Source organism: Symsagittifera roscoffensis, chromosome 6 (assembly GCF_963678635.1).
Source record: "Symsagittifera roscoffensis chromosome 6, txSymRosc1.1, whole genome shotgun sequence".
Taxonomy (NCBI): Eukaryota; Metazoa; Xenacoelomorpha; order Acoela; family Convolutidae; genus Symsagittifera; species Symsagittifera roscoffensis.
In genome coordinates this window covers 33,721,506-33,738,605 of record NC_087067.1, presented here as the reverse complement: position 1 = coordinate 33,738,605, position 17,100 = coordinate 33,721,506, and the positions used below count along the sequence as shown (strand labels likewise).

General features: G+C 37.1%; 14 non-coding genes across 14 annotated transcripts; all 14 read right to left on the bottom strand.

The window, feature by feature from the left end:
* Window positions 1-164: 164 nt before the first annotated feature.
* Window positions 165-283, bottom strand: LOC134849912 (5S ribosomal RNA). Its single transcript, XR_010163898.1, has one exon. It is a non-coding gene; the product is annotated as a 5S ribosomal RNA (ribosomal RNA).
* A 1,165-nt stretch (window positions 284-1,448) lies between these two features.
* Window positions 1,449-1,567, bottom strand: LOC134849116 (5S ribosomal RNA). Its single transcript, XR_010163156.1, has one exon. It is a non-coding gene; the product is annotated as a 5S ribosomal RNA (ribosomal RNA).
* A 787-nt stretch (window positions 1,568-2,354) lies between these two features.
* Window positions 2,355-2,473, bottom strand: LOC134849115 (5S ribosomal RNA). Its single transcript, XR_010163155.1, has one exon. It is a non-coding gene; the product is annotated as a 5S ribosomal RNA (ribosomal RNA).
* A 1,165-nt stretch (window positions 2,474-3,638) lies between these two features.
* On the bottom strand, window positions 3,639-3,757 carry LOC134849245 (5S ribosomal RNA). The gene has a single exon (XR_010163281.1). It is a non-coding gene; the product is annotated as a 5S ribosomal RNA (ribosomal RNA).
* Window positions 3,758-4,921: 1,164 nt separating this feature from the next.
* Window positions 4,922-5,040, bottom strand: LOC134849244 (5S ribosomal RNA). Its single transcript, XR_010163280.1, has one exon. It is a non-coding gene; the product is annotated as a 5S ribosomal RNA (ribosomal RNA).
* Window positions 5,041-6,201: 1,161 nt separating this feature from the next.
* Window positions 6,202-6,320, bottom strand: LOC134849243 (5S ribosomal RNA). Its single transcript, XR_010163279.1, has one exon. It is a non-coding gene; the product is annotated as a 5S ribosomal RNA (ribosomal RNA).
* A 1,160-nt stretch (window positions 6,321-7,480) lies between these two features.
* LOC134849129 (5S ribosomal RNA) lies at window positions 7,481-7,599 on the bottom strand. Its single transcript, XR_010163169.1, has one exon. It is a non-coding gene; the product is annotated as a 5S ribosomal RNA (ribosomal RNA).
* A 1,160-nt stretch (window positions 7,600-8,759) lies between these two features.
* Window positions 8,760-8,878, bottom strand: LOC134849911 (5S ribosomal RNA). Its single transcript, XR_010163897.1, has one exon. It is a non-coding gene; the product is annotated as a 5S ribosomal RNA (ribosomal RNA).
* A 1,162-nt stretch (window positions 8,879-10,040) lies between these two features.
* LOC134849113 (5S ribosomal RNA) lies at window positions 10,041-10,159 on the bottom strand. Its single transcript, XR_010163153.1, has one exon. It is a non-coding gene; the product is annotated as a 5S ribosomal RNA (ribosomal RNA).
* Window positions 10,160-11,324: 1,165 nt separating this feature from the next.
* LOC134849242 (5S ribosomal RNA) lies at window positions 11,325-11,443 on the bottom strand. Its single transcript, XR_010163278.1, has one exon. It is a non-coding gene; the product is annotated as a 5S ribosomal RNA (ribosomal RNA).
* A 1,162-nt stretch (window positions 11,444-12,605) lies between these two features.
* Window positions 12,606-12,724, bottom strand: LOC134849910 (5S ribosomal RNA). Its single transcript, XR_010163896.1, has one exon. It is a non-coding gene; the product is annotated as a 5S ribosomal RNA (ribosomal RNA).
* Window positions 12,725-13,884: 1,160 nt separating this feature from the next.
* Window positions 13,885-14,003, bottom strand: LOC134849908 (5S ribosomal RNA). Its single transcript, XR_010163894.1, has one exon. It is a non-coding gene; the product is annotated as a 5S ribosomal RNA (ribosomal RNA).
* Window positions 14,004-15,160: 1,157 nt separating this feature from the next.
* Window positions 15,161-15,279, bottom strand: LOC134849907 (5S ribosomal RNA). The gene has a single exon (XR_010163893.1). It is a non-coding gene; the product is annotated as a 5S ribosomal RNA (ribosomal RNA).
* A 1,159-nt stretch (window positions 15,280-16,438) lies between these two features.
* Window positions 16,439-16,557, bottom strand: LOC134849906 (5S ribosomal RNA). The gene has a single exon (XR_010163892.1). It is a non-coding gene; the product is annotated as a 5S ribosomal RNA (ribosomal RNA).
* Between the last annotated feature and the right edge of the window lie 543 nt (window positions 16,558-17,100).

Here is a 17,100-nt window from a genome sequence, read left to right as displayed (position 1 = left end):
TGCAAAAAAAAATTTTCGGTTTTCTTTTGTTTTGGCCAAAATTTGACCCATTGAAAATTTTTGCACCACGCTCGATTAGGCTTAACTTTTTGACATCACCGAACTTTAAACAGCAATAACTCTTAGCGCATAAAAGTAAAAGAATTACTTTTGCTTTAAATAAAAGCCTACAACACCTGGTGTTCCCAGGCGGTCTCCCATCCAAGTACTAACCAGGCCCAATGTTGCTTAACTTCGGTGATCGGACGAGAACCGGTGCATTCAACATGGTATGGTCGTAGGCATTTGAGTTACTCCGCTTTCATTTATATCCTTACTAGCTTATGTCTATGTACATTACTTTTAAAACACTCGCCCTCGCGCGAGAGTAAAAATATGCTCTTATACCATGTAAAATTTTGCACGCTCACGTTATAATTTATGCTTTTCAAACAAAATACTGAAAATTGACATTGTTTGGAATTTTTATGGCCCAATGTGTTTTATGGCCAAATCAGCTGGTCAAAACCTATGGAGCGTGTACAAGGTGCCTTGAATGATCATCTATGACATGATAGCCGCACATCCACTGTAAGTGGCATATGATTGAATACCAGCCAGGATACTGTCAGTTGCTTTTAGCCTAATTGTTGTAATAAACTTATTAAATAGGTAAGTATTCAAATCTATTTGATAAGTTTTCTTTGAATGCACTCTGCAACAGCGGAGGGCAGCCCAATTCTCTTGAAAAATGCAAGACAAAAAAAATGCACAAACTTAAAAGTTAGCTTTTAGGCCGATTTTCGTCCAAATTGGCCGAAATTCGGGTCCCCCCAAATTTTCAACTGATGATTACTCCACGTACACTTGAGCTACAAACGTCGTTTTGGGCTCGTTGGAATTGTCCTGAGCTCAAATTTATGAAAAGAGATGAAAAAATGAACTTTGAACGAAAAAAAAAAACAAAAAATTTTGAAAATTTCATTTTTTTTGCACCACGCTCGATCAGGCTTAACTTTTTGGTATCACCGAGATTTCAAAAGCTTATAACTTTGTGTTGGACCGACGAAATTGGTTCATTTTCTCAGTTCCCCAAGATTTGACTATGATCTTGTGATCCAAATAATAAAATTTGGAAATTTTAAAATTTTTGGGCAAGTTATGGCCGTTAGCGCAATTCACCAGGCTCGATTGGGCTTATTTTTTTGACATCACCGAAATTCAAAAGGCTATAACTCAAAGACCCCAATAGTTATCTCCATTATTTTTGACCTATCAGCAGCTGATTGTACACAAAATTGATACTGCAAAAGAAATTTTTCGGTTTTCTTTTGTTTTGGCCAAAATTTGACCCATTGAATATTTTTGCACCACGCTCGATTAGGCTTAACTTTTTGACATCACCGAAATTTAAACAGCAATAACTCTTAGCGCATAAAAATAAAAGAATTACTTTTGCTTTAAATAAAAGCCTAAAACACCTGGTGTTCCCAGGCGGTCTCCCATCCAAGTACTAACCAGGCCCAATGTTGCTTAACTTCGGTGATCGGACGAGAACCGGTGCATTCAACATGGTATGGTCGTAGGCATTTGAGTTACTCCGCTTTCATTTTTATCCTTACTAGCTTATGTCTATGTACATTACTTTTAAAACACTCGCCCTTGCGCGAGAGTAAAAATATGCTCTTACACCATGTAAAATTTTGCACGCTCACGTTATAATTTATGCATTTCAAACAAAATACTGAAAATTGACATTGTTTGGAATTTTTTTGGCCCAATGTGTTTTATGGCCAAATCAGCTGGTCAAAACTCATGGAGCGTGTACAAGGTGCCTTGAATGACCATCTATGGCATGATAGCCGCACATCCACTGTAAGTGGCATATGATTGAATACCAGCCAGGATACTGTCAGTTGCTTTTAGCCTAATTGTTGTGATAAACTTATTAAATAGGTAAGTATTCAAATCTATTTGATAAGTTTTCTTTGAATGCACTCTGCGACAGCGGAGGGCAGCCCAATTCTCTTGAAAAATGCAAGAAAAAAAAATGCACTAAGTTAAAAGTTAGATTTTAGGCCGATTTTCGTCCAAAATGGCCGAAGTTCGGGTCCCCCCAAATTTTCAACTGATGATTACTCCACGTACACTTGAGCTACAAACGTCGTTTTGGGCTCGTTGGAATTGTCCTGAGCTCAAATTTATGAAACAAGATGAAAAAAATGAACTTTGATTGAAAAAAAAAAACAAAAATTTTGAAAATTTCATTTTTTGCACCACGCTCGATTAGGCTTAACTTTTTGACATCACCGAACTTTAAACAGCAATAACTCTTAGCGCATAAAAGTAAAAGGATTACTTTTGCTTTAAATAAAAGCCTAAAACACCTGGTGTTCCCAGGCGGTCTCCCATCCAAGTACTAACCAGGCCCAATGTTGCTTAACTTCGGTGATCGGACGAGAACCGGTGCATTCAACATGGTATGGTCGTAGGCATTTGAGTTACTCCGCTTTCATTTTTATCCTTACTAGCTTATGTCTATGTACATTACTTTTAAAACACTCGCCCTTGCGCGAGAGTAAAAATATGCTCTTACACCATGTAAAATTTTGCACGCTCACGTTATAATTTATGCATTTCAAACAAAATACTGAAAATTGACATTGTTTGGAATTTTTTTGGCCCAATGTGTTTTATGGCCAAATCAGCTGGTCAAAACTCATGGAGCGTGTACAAGGTGCCTTGAATGACCATCTATGGCATGATAGCCGCACATCCACTGTAAGTGGCATATGATTGAATACCAGCCAGGATACTGTCAGTTGCTTTTAAGCCTAATTGTTGTGATAAACTGATTAAATAGGTAAGTATTCAAATCTATTTGATAAGTTTTCTTTGAATGCACTCTGCGACAGCGGAGGGCAGCCCAATTCTCTTGAAACATGCAAGAAAAAAAATTGAACTAACATAAAAGTTAGCTTTTAGGCCGATTTTCGTCCAAAATGGCCGAAGTTCGGGTCCCCCCAAATTTTCAACTGATGATTACTCCACGTACACTTGAGCTACAAACGTCGTTTTGGGCTCGTTGGAATTGCCTTGAGCTCAATTTTATGAAACAAGATGAAAAAAAATGAACTTTGAACGAAAAAAAAACAAAAATTTTGAAAATTTCATTTTTTTTTGCACCACGCTCGATCGGGCTTAACTTTTTGGTATCACCGAGATTTCAAAAGCTTATAACTTTGTGTTGGACCGACGAAATTGGTTCATTTTCTCATTCCCCCAAGATTTGACTATGATCTTGTGATCCAAATTAAAAAATTTGGGAATTTTAAAACTTTTGGGCAAGTTATGGCCGTTCGCGCAATTCACCAGGCTCGATTGGGCTTATTTTTTTGACATCACCGAAATTCAAAAGGCTATAACTCAAAGACCCCAAAAGTTATCTCCATTATTTTTGACCTATCAGCAGCTGATTGTACACAAAATTGATACTGCAAAAGAAATTTTTCGGTTTTCTTTTGTTTTGGCCAAAATTTGACCCATTGAAAATTTTTGCACCACGCTCGATTAGGCTTAACTTTTTGACATCACCGAACTTTAAACAGCAATAACTCTTAGCGCATAAAAGTAAAAGAATTACTTTTGCTTTAAATAAAAGCCTAAAACACCTGGTGTTCCCAGGCTGTCTCCCATCCAAGTACTAACCAGGCCCAATGTTGCTTAACTTCGGTGATCGGACGAGAACCGGTGCATTCAACATGGTATGGTCGTAGGCATTTGAGTTACTCCGCTTTCATTTATATCCTTACTAGCTTATGTCTATGTACATTACTTTTAAAACATTCGCCCTTGCGCGAGAATAAAAATATGCTCTTACACCATGTAAAATTTTGCACGCTCACGTTATAATTTATGCATTTCAAACAAAATACTGAAAATTGACATTGTTTGGAATGTTTTTGGCCCAATGTGTTTTATGGCCAAATCAGCTGGTCAAAACCTATGGAGCGTGTACAAGGTGCCTTGAATGACCATCTATGGCATGATAGCCGCACATCCACTGCAAGTGGCATATGATTGAATACCAGCCAGGATACTGTCAGTTGCTTTTAGCCTAATTGTTGTGATAAACTTATTAAATAGGTAAGTATTCAAATCTATTTGATAAGTTTTCTTTGAATGAACTCTGCAACAGCGGAGGGCAGCCCAATTCTCTTGAAAAATGCAAGAAAAAAAATTGCACTAACTGAAAACTTAGCTTTTAGGCCGATTTTCGTCCAAAATGGCCGAAATTCGGGTTCCCATCAATTTTTAAACTGATGATTACTCCACGTACACTTGAGCTACAAACGTCGTTTTGCGCTCGTTGGAATTGTCCTGAGCTCGAATTTAAAAAAAACAAGATGAAAAAAATGAACTTTGAACGAAAAAAAAAACAAAAATTTTGAAAATTTCAATTTTTGCACCACGCTCGATTAGGCTTAACTTTTTGGTATCACCGAGATTTCAAAAGCTTATAACTTTGTGTTGGACCGACGAAATTGGTTCATTTTCTCATTCCCCCAAGATTTGACTATGATCTTGTGATCCAAATTAAAAAATTTGGGAATTTTAAAACTTTTGGGCAAGTTATGGCCGTTCGCGCAATTCACCAGGCTCGATTGGGCTTATTTTTTTGACATCACCGAAATTCAAAAGGCTATAACTCAAAGACCCCAAAAGTTATCTCCATTATTTTTGACCTATCAGCAGCTGATTGTACACAAAATTGATACTGCAAAAGAAATTTTTCGGTTTTCTTTTGTTTTGGCCAAAATTTGACCCATTGAAAATTTTTGCACCACGCTCGATTAGGCTTAACTTTTTGACATCACCGAACTTTAAACAGCAATAACTCTTAGCGCATAAAAGTAAAAGAATTACTTTTGCTTTAAATAAAAGCCTAAAACACCTGGTGTTCCCAGGCTGTCTCCCATCCAAGTACTAACCAGGCCCAATGTTGCTTAACTTCGGTGATCGGACGAGAACCGGTGCATTCAACATGGTATGGTCGTAGGCATTTGAGTTACTCCGCTTTCATTTATATCCTTACTAGCTTATGTCTATGTACATTACTTTTAAAACATTCGCCCTTGCGCGAGAATAAAAATATGCTCTTACACCATGTAAAATTTTGCACGCTCACGTTATAATTTATGCATTTCAAACAAAATACTGAAAATTGACATTGTTTGGAATGTTTTTGGCCCAATGTGTTTTATGGCCAAATCAGCTGGTCAAAACCTATGGAGCGTGTACAAGGTGCCTTGAATGACCATCTATGGCATGATAGCCGCACATCCACTGCAAGTGGCATATGATTGAATACCAGCCAGGATACTGTCAGTTGCTTTTAGCCTAATTGTTGTGATAAACTTATTAAATAGGTAAGTATTCAAATCTATTTGATAAGTTTTCTTTGAATGCACTCTGCAACAGCGGAGGGCAGCCCAATTCTCTTGAAAAATGCAAGAAAAAAAATTGCACTAACTGAAAACTTAGCTTTTAGGCCGATTTTCGTCCAAAATGGCCGAAATTCGGGTTCCCATCAATTTTTAAACTGATGATTACTCCACGTACACTTGAGCTACAAACGTCATTTTGGGCTCGTTGGAATTGTCCTGAGCTCGAATTTAAAAAAACAAGATGAAAAAAATGAACTTTGAACGAAAAAAAAACAAAAATTTTGAAAATTTCAATTTTGCACCACGCTCGATTAGGCTTAATTTTTTGGTATCACCGAGATTTCAAAAGCTTATAACTTTGTGTTGGACCGACGAAATTGGTTCATTTTCTCATTCCCCCAAGATTTGACTATGATCTTGTGATCCAAATTAAAAAATTTGGGAATTTTAAAACTTTTGGGCAAGTTATGGCCGTTCGCGCAATTCACCAGGCTCGATTGGGCTTATTTTTTTGACATCACCGAAATTCAAAAGGCTATAACTCAAAGACCCCAAAAGTTATCTCCATTATTTTTGACCTATCAGCAGCTGATTGTACACAAAATTGATACTGCAAAAGAAATTTTTCGGTTTTCTTTTGTTTTGGCCAAAATTTGACCCATTGAAAATTTTTGCACCACGCTCGATTAGGCTTAACTTTTTGACATCACCGAACTTTAAACAGCAATAACTCTTAGCGCATAAAAGTAAAAGAATTACTTTTGCTTTAAATAAAAGCCTAAAACACCTGGTGTTCCCAGGCTGTCTCCCATCCAAGTACTAACCAGGCCCAATGTTGCTTAACTTCGGTGATCGGACGAGAACCGGTGCATTCAACATGGTATGGTCGTAGGCATTTGAGTTACTCCGCTTTCATTTATATCCTTACTAGCTTATGTCTATGTACATTACTTTTAAAACACTCGCCCTTGCGCGAGAATAAAAATATGCTCTTACACCATGTAAAATTTTGCACGCTCACGTTATAATTTATGCATTTCAAACAAAATACTGAAAATTGACATTGTTTGGAATTTTTTTGGCCCAATGTGTTTTATGGCCAAATCAGCTGGTCAAAACCTATGGAGCGTGTACAAGGTGCCTTGAATGACCATCTATGGCATGATAGCCGCACATCCACTGCAAGTGGCATATGATTGAATACCAGCCAGGATACTGTCAGTTGCTTTTAGCCTAATTGTTGTGATAAACTTATTAAATAGGTAAGTATTCAAATCTATTTGATAAGTTTTCTTTGAATGCACTCTGCAACAGCGGAGGGCAGCCCAATTCTCTTGAAAATTGCAAGAAAAAAATTGCACTAACTGAAAACTTAGCTTTTAGGCCGATTTTCGTCCAAAATGGCCGAAATTCGGGTCCCCCCAATTTTTAAACTGATGATTACTCCACGTACACTTGAGCTACAAACGTCGTTTTGGGCTCGTTGGAATTGTCCTGAGCTCGAATTTAAAAAAACAAGATGAAAAAAATGAACTTTGAACGAAAAAAAAACAAAAATTTTGAAAATTTCATTTTTTGCACCACGCTCGATTAGGCTTAACTTTTTGGTATCACCGAGATTTCAATAGCTTATAACTTTGTGTTGGACCGACAAAATTGGTTCATTTTCTCAGTCCCCCAAGATTGGACTATGATCTTGTGATCCTAATAATAAAATTTGGAAATTTTAAAATTTTTGGGCAAGTTATGGCCGTTCGCGCAATTCACCAGGCTCGATTGGGCTTATTTTTTTGACATCACCGAAATTCAAAAGGCTATAACTCAAAGACCCCAAAAGTTATTTCCATTATTTTTGACCTATCAGCAGCTGATTGTACACAAAATTGATACTGCAAAAAAAAAATTTCGGTTTTCTTTTGTTTTGGCCAAAATTTGACCCATTGAAAATTTTTGCACCACGCTCGATTAGGCTTAACTTTTTGACATCACCGAACTTTAAACAGCAATAACTCTTAGCGCATAAAAGTAAAATAATTACTTTTGCTTTAAATAAAAGCCCACATCACCTGGTGTTCCCAGGCGGTCTCCCATCCAAGTACTAACCAGGCCCAATGTTGCTTAACTTCGGTGATCGGACGAGAACCGGTGCATTCAACATGGTATGGTCGTAGGCATTTGAGTTACTCCGCTTTCATTTATATCCTTACTAGCTTATGTCTATGTACATTAATTTTAAAACACTAGCCCTCGCGCGAGAGTAAAAATATGCTCTTACACCATGTAAAATTTTGCACGCTCACGTTATAATTTATGCATTTCAAACAAAATACTGAAAATTGACATTGTTTGGAATTTTTTTGGCCCAATGTGTTTTATGGCCAAATCAGCTGGTCAAAACCTATGGAGCGTGTACAAGGTGCCTTGAATGACCATCTATGGCATGATAGCCGCACATCCACTGTAAGTGGCATATGATTGAATACCAGCCAGGATACTGTCAGTTGCTTTTAGCCTAATTGTTGTGATAAACTTATTAAATAGGTAAGTATTCAAATCTATTTGATAAGTTTTCTTTGAATGCACTCTGCGACAGCGGAGCGCAGCCAAATTCTCTTGAAAAATGCAAGAAAAAAAATTGCTCTAACTTAAAAGTTAGCTTTTAGGCCGATTTTCGTCAAAATGGCCGAAATTCGGGTCCCCCCAAATTTTCAACTGATGATTACTCCACGTACACTTGAGCTACAAACGTCGTTTTGGGCTCGTTGGAATTGCCCTGAGCTCAAATTTATGAAACAAGATGAAAAAAATGAACTTTGAATGAAAAAAAAAACAAAAATTTTGAAAATTTCATTTTTTGCACCACGCTCGATTAGGCTTAACTTTTTGGTATCACCGAGATTTCAAAAGCTTATAACTTTGTGTTGGACCGACAAAATTGGTTCATTTTCTCAGTCCCCCAAGATTTGACTATGATCTTGTGATCCAATTAATAAAATTTGGAAATTTTAAAATTTTTGGGCAAGTTATGGCCGTTCGCGCAATTCACCAGGCTTGATTGGGCTTATTTTTTTGACATCACCGAAATTCAAAAGGCTATAACTCAAAGACCCCAAAAGTTATCTCCATTATATTTGACCTATCAGCAGCTGATTGTACACAAAATTGATATTGCAAAAAAAAATTTTCGGTTTTCTTTTGTTTTGGCCAAAATTTGACCCATTGAAAATTTTTGCACCACGCTCGATTAGGCTTAACTTTTTGACATCACCGAACTTTAAACAGCAATAACTCTTAGCGCATAAAAGTAAAAGAATTACTTTTGCTTTAAATAAAAGCCTACAACACCTGGTGTTCCCAGGCGGTCTCCCATCCAAGTACTAACCAGGCCCAATGTTGCTTAACTTCGGTGATCGGACGAGAACCGGTGCATTCAACATGGTATGGTCGTAGGCATTTGAGTTACTCCGCTTTCATTTATATCCTTACTAGCTTATGTCTATGTACATTACTTTTAAAACACTCGCCCTCGCGCGAGAGTAAAAATATGCTCTTATACCATGTAAAATTTTGCACGCTCACGTTATAATTTATGCTTTTCAAACAAAATACTGAAAATTGACATTGTTTGGAATTTTTATGGCCCAATGTGTTTTATGGCCAAATCAGCTGGTCAAAACCTATGGAGCGTGTACAAGGTGCCTTGAATGATCATCTATGACATGATAGCCGCACATCCACTGTAAGTGGCATATGATTGAATACCAGCCAGGATACTGTCAGTTGCTTTTAGCCTAATTGTTGTGATAAACTTATTAAATAGGTAAGTATTCAAATCTATTTGATAAGTTTTCTTTGAATGCACTCTGCAACAGCGGAGGGCAGCCCAATTCTCTTGAAAAATGCAAGGAAAAAATTGCACAAACTTAAAAGTTAGCTTTTAGGCCGATTTTCGTCCAAATTGGCCGAAATTCGGGTCCCCCCAAATTTTCAACTGATGATTACTCCACGTACACTTGAGCTACAAACGTCATTTTGGGCTCGTTGGAATTGTCCTGAGCTCAAACTTATGAAGCAAGATGAAAAAAAATGAACTTTGAAAGAAAAAAAAACAAAAATTTTGAAAATTTCATTTTTTTTGCACCACGCTCGATCAGGCTTAACTTTTTGGTATCACCGAGATTTCAAAAGCTTATAACTTTGTGTTGGACCGACGAAATTGGTTCATTTTCTCAGTCCCCCAAGATTTGACTATGATCTTGTGATCCAAATAATAAAATTTGGAAATTTTAAAATTTTTGGGCAAGTTATGGCCGTTAGCGCAATTCACCAGGCTCGATTGGGCTTATTTTTTTGACATCACCGAAATTCAAAAGGCTATAACTCAAAGACCCCAATAGTTATCTCCATTATTTTTGACCTATCAGCAGCTGATTGTACACAAAATTGATACTGCAAAAGAAATTTTTCGGTTTTCTTTTGTTTTGGCCAAAATTTGACCCATTGAAAATTTTTGCACCACGCTCGATTAGGCTTAACTTTTTGACATCACCGAAATTTAAACAGCAATAACTCTTAGCGCATAAAAGTAAAAGAATTACTTTTGCTTTAAATAAAAGCCTAAAACACCTGGTGTTCCCAGGCGGTCTCCCATCCAAGTACTAACCAGGCCCAATGTTGCTTAACTTCGGTGATCGGACGAGAACCGGTGCATTCAACATGGTATGGTCGTAGGCATTTGAGTTACTCCGCTTTCATTTTTGTCCTTACTAGCTTATGTCTATGTACATTACTTTTAAAACACTCGCCCTTGCGCGAGAGTAAAAATATGCTCTTACACCATGTAAAATTTTGCACGCTCACGTTATAATTTATGCATTTCAAACAAAATACTGAAAATTGACATTGTTTGGAATTTTTTTGGCCCAATGTGTTTTATGGCCAAATCAGCTGGTCAAAACTCATGGAGCGTGTACAAGGTGCCTTGAATGACCATCTATGGCATGATAGCCGCACATCCACTGTAAGTGGCATATGATTGAATACCAGCCAGGATACTGTCAGTTGCTTTTAGCCTAATTGTTGTGATAAACTTATTAAATAGGTAAGTATTCAAATCTATTTGATAAGTTTTCTTTGAATGCACTCTGCGACAGCGGAGGGCAGCCCAATTCTCTTGAAAAATGCAAGAAAAAAAATGCACTAAGTTAAAAGTTAGCTTTTAGGCCGATTTTCGTCCAAAATGGCCGAAATTCGGGTCCCCCTAAATTTTCAACTGATGATTACTCCACGTAAACTTGAGCTACAAACGTCGTTTTGGGCTCGTTGGAATTGCCTTGAGCTCAAATTTATGAAACGAGATGAAAAAAAATGAACTTTGAACGAAAAAAAAAAACAAAAATTTTGAAAATTTCATTTTTTTTTGCACCACGCTCGATCGGGCTTAACTTTTTGGTATCACCGAGATTTCAAAAGCTTATAACTTTGTGTTGGACCGACGAAATTGGTTCATTTTCTCATTCCCCCAAGATTTGACTATGATCTTGTGATCCAAATTAAAAAATTTGGGAATTTTAAAACTTTTGGGCAAGTTATGGCCGTTCGCGCAATTCACCAGGCTCGATTGGGCTTATTTTTTTGACATCACCGAAATTCAAAAGGCTATAACTCAAAGACCCCAAAAGTTATCTCCATTATTTTTGACCTATCAGCAGCTGATTGTACACAAAATTGATACTGCAAAAGAAATTTTTCGGTTTTCTTTTGTTTTGGCCAAAATTTGACCCATTGAAAATTTTTGCACCACGCTCGATTAGGCTTAACTTTTTGACATCACCGAACTTTAAACAGCAATAACTCTTAGCGCATAAAAGTAAAAGAATTACTTTTGCTTTAAATAAAAGCCTAAAACACCTGGTGTTCCCAGGCTGTCTCCCATCCAAGTACTAACCAGGCCCAATGTTGCTTAACTTCGGTGATCGGACGAGAACCGGTGCATTCAACATGGTATGGTCGTAGGCATTTGAGTTACTCCGCTTTCATTTATATCCTTACTAGCTTATGTCTATGTACATTACTTTTAAAACACTCGCCCTTGCGCGAGAATAAAAATATGCTCTTACACCATGAAAAATTTTGCACGCTCACGTTATAATTTATGCATTTCAAACAAAATACTGAAAATTGACATTGTTTGGAATTTTTTTGGCCCAATGTGTTTTATGGCCAAATCAGCTGGTCAAAACCTATGGAGCGTGTACAAGGTGCCTTGAATGATCATCTATGGCATGATAGCTGCACATCCACTGCAAGTGGCATATGATTGAATACCAGCCAGGATACTGTCAGTTGCTTTTAGCCTAATTGTTGTGATAAACTTATTAAATAGGTAAGTATTCAAATCTATTTGATAAGTTTTCTTTGAATGCACTCTGCAACAGCGGAGGGCAGCCCAATTCTCTTGAAAAATGCAAGAAAAAAAATTGCACTAACTGAAAACTTAGCTTTTAGGCCGATTTTCGTCCAAAATGGCCGAAATTCGGGTCCCCCCAATTTTTAAACTGATGATTACTCCACGTACACTTGAGCTACAAACGTCGTTTTGGGCTCGTTGGAATTGTCCTGAGCTCGAATTTAAAAAAACAAGATGAAAAAAATGAACTTTGAACGAAAAAAAAAACAAAAATTTTGAAAATTTCAATTTTTGCACCACGCTCGATTAGGCTTAACTTTTTGGTATCACCGAGATTTCAAAAGCTTATAACTTTGTGTTGGACCGACGAAATTGGTTCATTTTCTCAGTCCCCCAAGATTTGACTACGATCTTGTGATCCAAATAATAAAATTTGGAAATTTTAAAATTTTTGGGCAAGTTATGGCCGTTCGCGCAATTCACCAGGCTCGATTGGGCTTATTTTTTTGACATCACCGAAATTCAAAAGGCTATAACTCAAAGACCCCAAAAGTTATCTCCATTATTTTTGACCTATCAGCAGCTGATTGTACACAAAATTGATACTGCAAAAAAAAAATTTCGGTTTTCTTTTGTTTTGGCCAAAATTTGACCCATTGAAAATTTTTGCACCACGCTCGATTAGGCTTAACTTTTTGACATCACCGAAATTTAAACAGCAATAACTCTTAGCGCATAAAAGTAAAAGAATTACTTTTGCTTTAAATAAAAGCCTACAACACCTGGTGTTCCCAGGCGGTCTCCCATCCAAGTACTAACCAGGCCCAATGTTGCTTAACTTCGGTGATCGGACGAGAACCGGTGCATTCAACATGGTATGGTCGTAGGCATTTGAGTTACTCCGCTTTCATTTATATCCTTACTAGCTTATGTCTATGTACATTACTTTTAAAACACTCGCCCTCGCGCGAGAGTAAAAATATGCTCTTATACCATGTAAAATTTTGCACGCTCATGTTATAATTTATGCATTTCAAACAAAATACTGAAAATTGACATTGTTTGGAATTTTTTTGGCCCAATGTGTTTTATGGCCAAATCAGCTGGTCAAAACCTATGGAGCGTGTACAAGGTGCCTTGAATGACCATCTATGGCATGATAGCCGCACATCCACTGTAAGTGGCATATGATTGAATACCAGCCAGGATACTGTCAGTTGCTTTTAGCCTAATTGTTGTGATAAACTTATTAAATAGGTAAGTATTCAAATCTATTTGATAAGTTTTCTTTGAATGCACTCTGCGGTAGCGGAGGGCAGCCCAATTCTCTTGAAAAATGCAAGAAAAAAAAATTGCACTAACGTAAAAGTTAGCTTTTAGGCCGATTTTCGTCCAAAATGGCCGAAATTCGGGTCCCCCCAAATTTTCAACTGATGATTACTCCACGTACACTTGAGCTACAAACGTCGTTTTGGGCTCGTTGGAATTGTCCTGAGCTCAAATTTATGAAACGAGATGAAAAAAATGAACTTTGAATAAAAAAAAACAAAAATTTTGAAAATTTCATTTTTTGCACCACGCTCGATTAGGCTTATTTTTTTGGTATCACCGAGATTTCAAAAGCTTATAACTTTGTGTTGGACCGACGAAATTGGTTCATTTTTTCAGTCCCCCAAGATTTGACTATGATCTTGTGATCCAAATAATAAAATTTGGAAATTTTAAAATTTTTGGGCAAGTTAGGGCCGTTCGCGCAATTCACCAGGCTCGATTGGGCTTATTTTTTTGACATCACCGAAATTCAAAAGGCTATAACTCAAAGACCCCAAAAGTTATCTCCATTATTTTTGACCTATCAGCAGCTGATTGTACACAAAATTGATACTGCAAAAAAAAATTTTCGGTTTTCTTTTGTTTTGGCCAAAATTTGACCCATTGAAAATTTTTGCACCACGCTCGATTAGGCTTAACTTTTTGACATCACCGAAATTTAAACAGCAATAACTCTTAGCGCATAAAAGTAAAAGAATTACTTTTGCTTTAAATAAAAGCCTACAACACCTGGTGTTCCCAGGCGGTCTCCCATCCAAGTACTAACCAGGCCCAATGTTGCTTAACTTCGGTGATCGGACGAGAACCGGTGCATTCAACATGGTATGGTCGTAGGCATTTGAGTTACTCCGCTTTCATTTATATCCTTACTAGCTTATGTCTATGTACATTACTTTTAAAACACTCGCCCTCGCGCGAGAGTAAAAATATGCTCTTATACCATGTAAAATTTTGCACGCTCATGTTATAATTTATGCATTTCAAACAAAATACTGAAAATTGACATTGTTTGGAATTTTTTTGGCCCAATGTGTTTTATGGCCAAATCAGCTGGTCAAAACCTATGGAGCGTGTACAAGGTGCCTTGAATGACCATCTATGGCATGATAGCCGCACATCCACTGTAAGTGGCATATGATTGAATACCAGCCAGGATACTGTCAGTTGCTTTTAGCCTAATTGTTGTGATAAACTTATTAAATAGGTAAGTATTCAAATCTATTTGATAAGTTTTCTTTGAATGCACTCTGCGGTAGCGGAGGTCAGCCCAATTCTCTTGAAAAATGCAAGAAAAAAAAATTGCACTAACGTAAAAGTTAGCTTTTAAGCCAATTTTCGTCCAAAATGGCCGAAATTCGGGTCCCCCCAAAATTTCAACTGATGATTACTCCACGTACACTTGAGCTACAAACGTCGTTTTGGGCTCGTTGGAATTGTCCTGAGCTCAAATTTATGAAACGAGATGAAAAAAATGAACTTTAAAAAAAAAAAAAAAATTTTGAAAATTTCATTTTTTGCACCACGCTCGATTACGCTTATTTTTTTGGTATCACCGAGATTTCAAAAGCTTATAACTTTGTGTTGGACCGACGAAATTGGTTCATTTTTTCAGTCCCCCAAGATTTGACTATGATCTTGTGATCCAAATAATAAAATTTGGAAATTTTAAAATTTTTGGGCAAGTTAGGGCCGTTCGCGCAATTCACCAGGCTCGATTGGGCTTATTTTTTTGACATCACCGAAATTCAAAAGGCTATAACTCAAAGACCCCAAAAGTTATCTCCATTATTTTTGACCTATCAGCAGCTGATTGTACACAAAATTGATACTGCAAAAAAAAATTTTCGGTTTTCTTTTGTTTTGGCCAAAATTTGACCCATTGAAAATTTTTGCACCACGCTCGATTAGGCTTAACTTTTTGACATCACCGAAATTTAAACAGCAATAACTCTTAGCGCATAAAAGTAAAAGAATTACTTTTGGTTTAAATAAAAGCCTACAACACCTGGTGTTCCCAGGCGGTCTCCCATCCAAGTACTAACCAGGCCCAATGTTGCTTAACTTCGGTGATCGGACGAGAACCGGTGCATTCAACATGGTATGGTCGTAGGCATTTGAGTTACTCCGCTTTCATTTATATCCTTACTAGCTTATGTCTATGTACATTACTTTTAAAACACTCGCCCTCGCGCGAGAGTAAAAATATGCTCTTATACCATGTAAAATTTTGCACGCTCATGTTATAATTTATGCATTTCAAACAAAATACTGAAAATTGACATTGTTTGGAATTTTTTTGGCCCAATGTGTTTTATGGCCAAATCAGCTGGTCAAAACCTATGGAGCGTGTACAAGGTGCCTTGAATGACCATCTATGGCATGATAGCCGCACATCCACTGTAAGTGGCATATGATTGAATACCAGCCAGGATACTGTCAGTTGCTTTTAGCCTAATTGTTGTGATAAACTTATTAAATAGGTAAGTATTCAAATCTATTTGATAAGTTTTCTTTGAATGCACTCTGCGGTAGCGGAGGGCAGCCCAATTCTCTTGAAAAATGCAAGAAAAAAAAATTGCACTAACGTAAAAGTTAGCTTTTAGGCCGATTTTCGTCCAAAATGGCCGAAATTCGGGTCCCCCCAAATTTTCAACTGATGATTACTCCACGTACACTTGAGCTACAAACGTCGTTTTGGGCTCGTTGGAATTGTCCTGAGCTCAAATTTATGAAACGAGATGAAAAAAATGAACTTTGAATAAAAAAAACAAAAATTTTGAAAATTTCATTTTTTGCACCACGCTCGATTAGGCTTATTTTTTTGGTATCACCGAGATTTCAAAAGCTTATAACTTTGTGTTGGACCGACGAAATTGGTTCATTTTTTCAGTCCCCCAAGATTTGACTATGATCTTGTGATCCAAATAATAAAATTTGGAAATTTTAAAATTTTTGGGCAAGTTAGGGCCGTTCGCGCAATTCACCAGGCTCGATTGGGCTTATTTTTTTGACATCACCGAAATTCAAAAGGCTATAACTCAAAGACCCCAAAAGTTATCTCCATTATTTTTGACCTATCAGCAGCTGATTGTACACAAAATTGATACTGCAAAAAAAAATTTTCGGTTTTCTTTTGTTTTGGCCAAAATTTGACCCATTGAAAATTTTTGCACCACGCTCGATTAGGCTTAACTTTTTGACATCACCGAAATTTAAACAGCAATAACTCTTAGCGCATAAAAGTAAAAGAATTACTTTTGCTTTAAATAAAAGCCTACAACACCTGGTGTTCCCAGGCGGTCTCCCATCCAAGTACTAACCAGGCCCAATGTTGCTTAACTTCGGTGATCGGACGAGAACCGGTGCATTCAACATGGTATGGTCGTAGGCATTTGAGTTACTCCGCTTTCATTTATATCCTTACTAGCTTATGTCTATGTACATTACTTTTAAAACACTCGCCCTCGCGCGAGAGTAAAAATATGCTCTTATACCATGTAAAATTTTGCACGCTCATGTTATAATTTATGCATTTCAAACAAAATACTGAAAATTGACATTGTTTGGAATTTTTTTGGCCCAATGTGTTTTATGGCCAAATCAGCTGGTCAAAACCTATGGAGCGTGTACAAGGTGCCTTGAATGACCATCTATGGCATGATAGCCGCACATCCACTGTAAGTGGCATATGATTGAATACCAGCCAGGATACTGTCAGTTGCTTTTAGCCTAATTGTTGTGATAAACTTATTAAATAGGTAAGTATTCAAATCTATTTGATAAGTTTTCTTTGAATGCACTATGCGACAGCGGAGGGCAGCACAATTCTCTTGAAAAATGCAAGAAAAAAAAATTGCACTAACGTAAAAGTTAGCTTTTAGGCCGATTTTCGTCCAAAATGGCCGAAATTCGGGTCCCCCCAAATTTTCAACT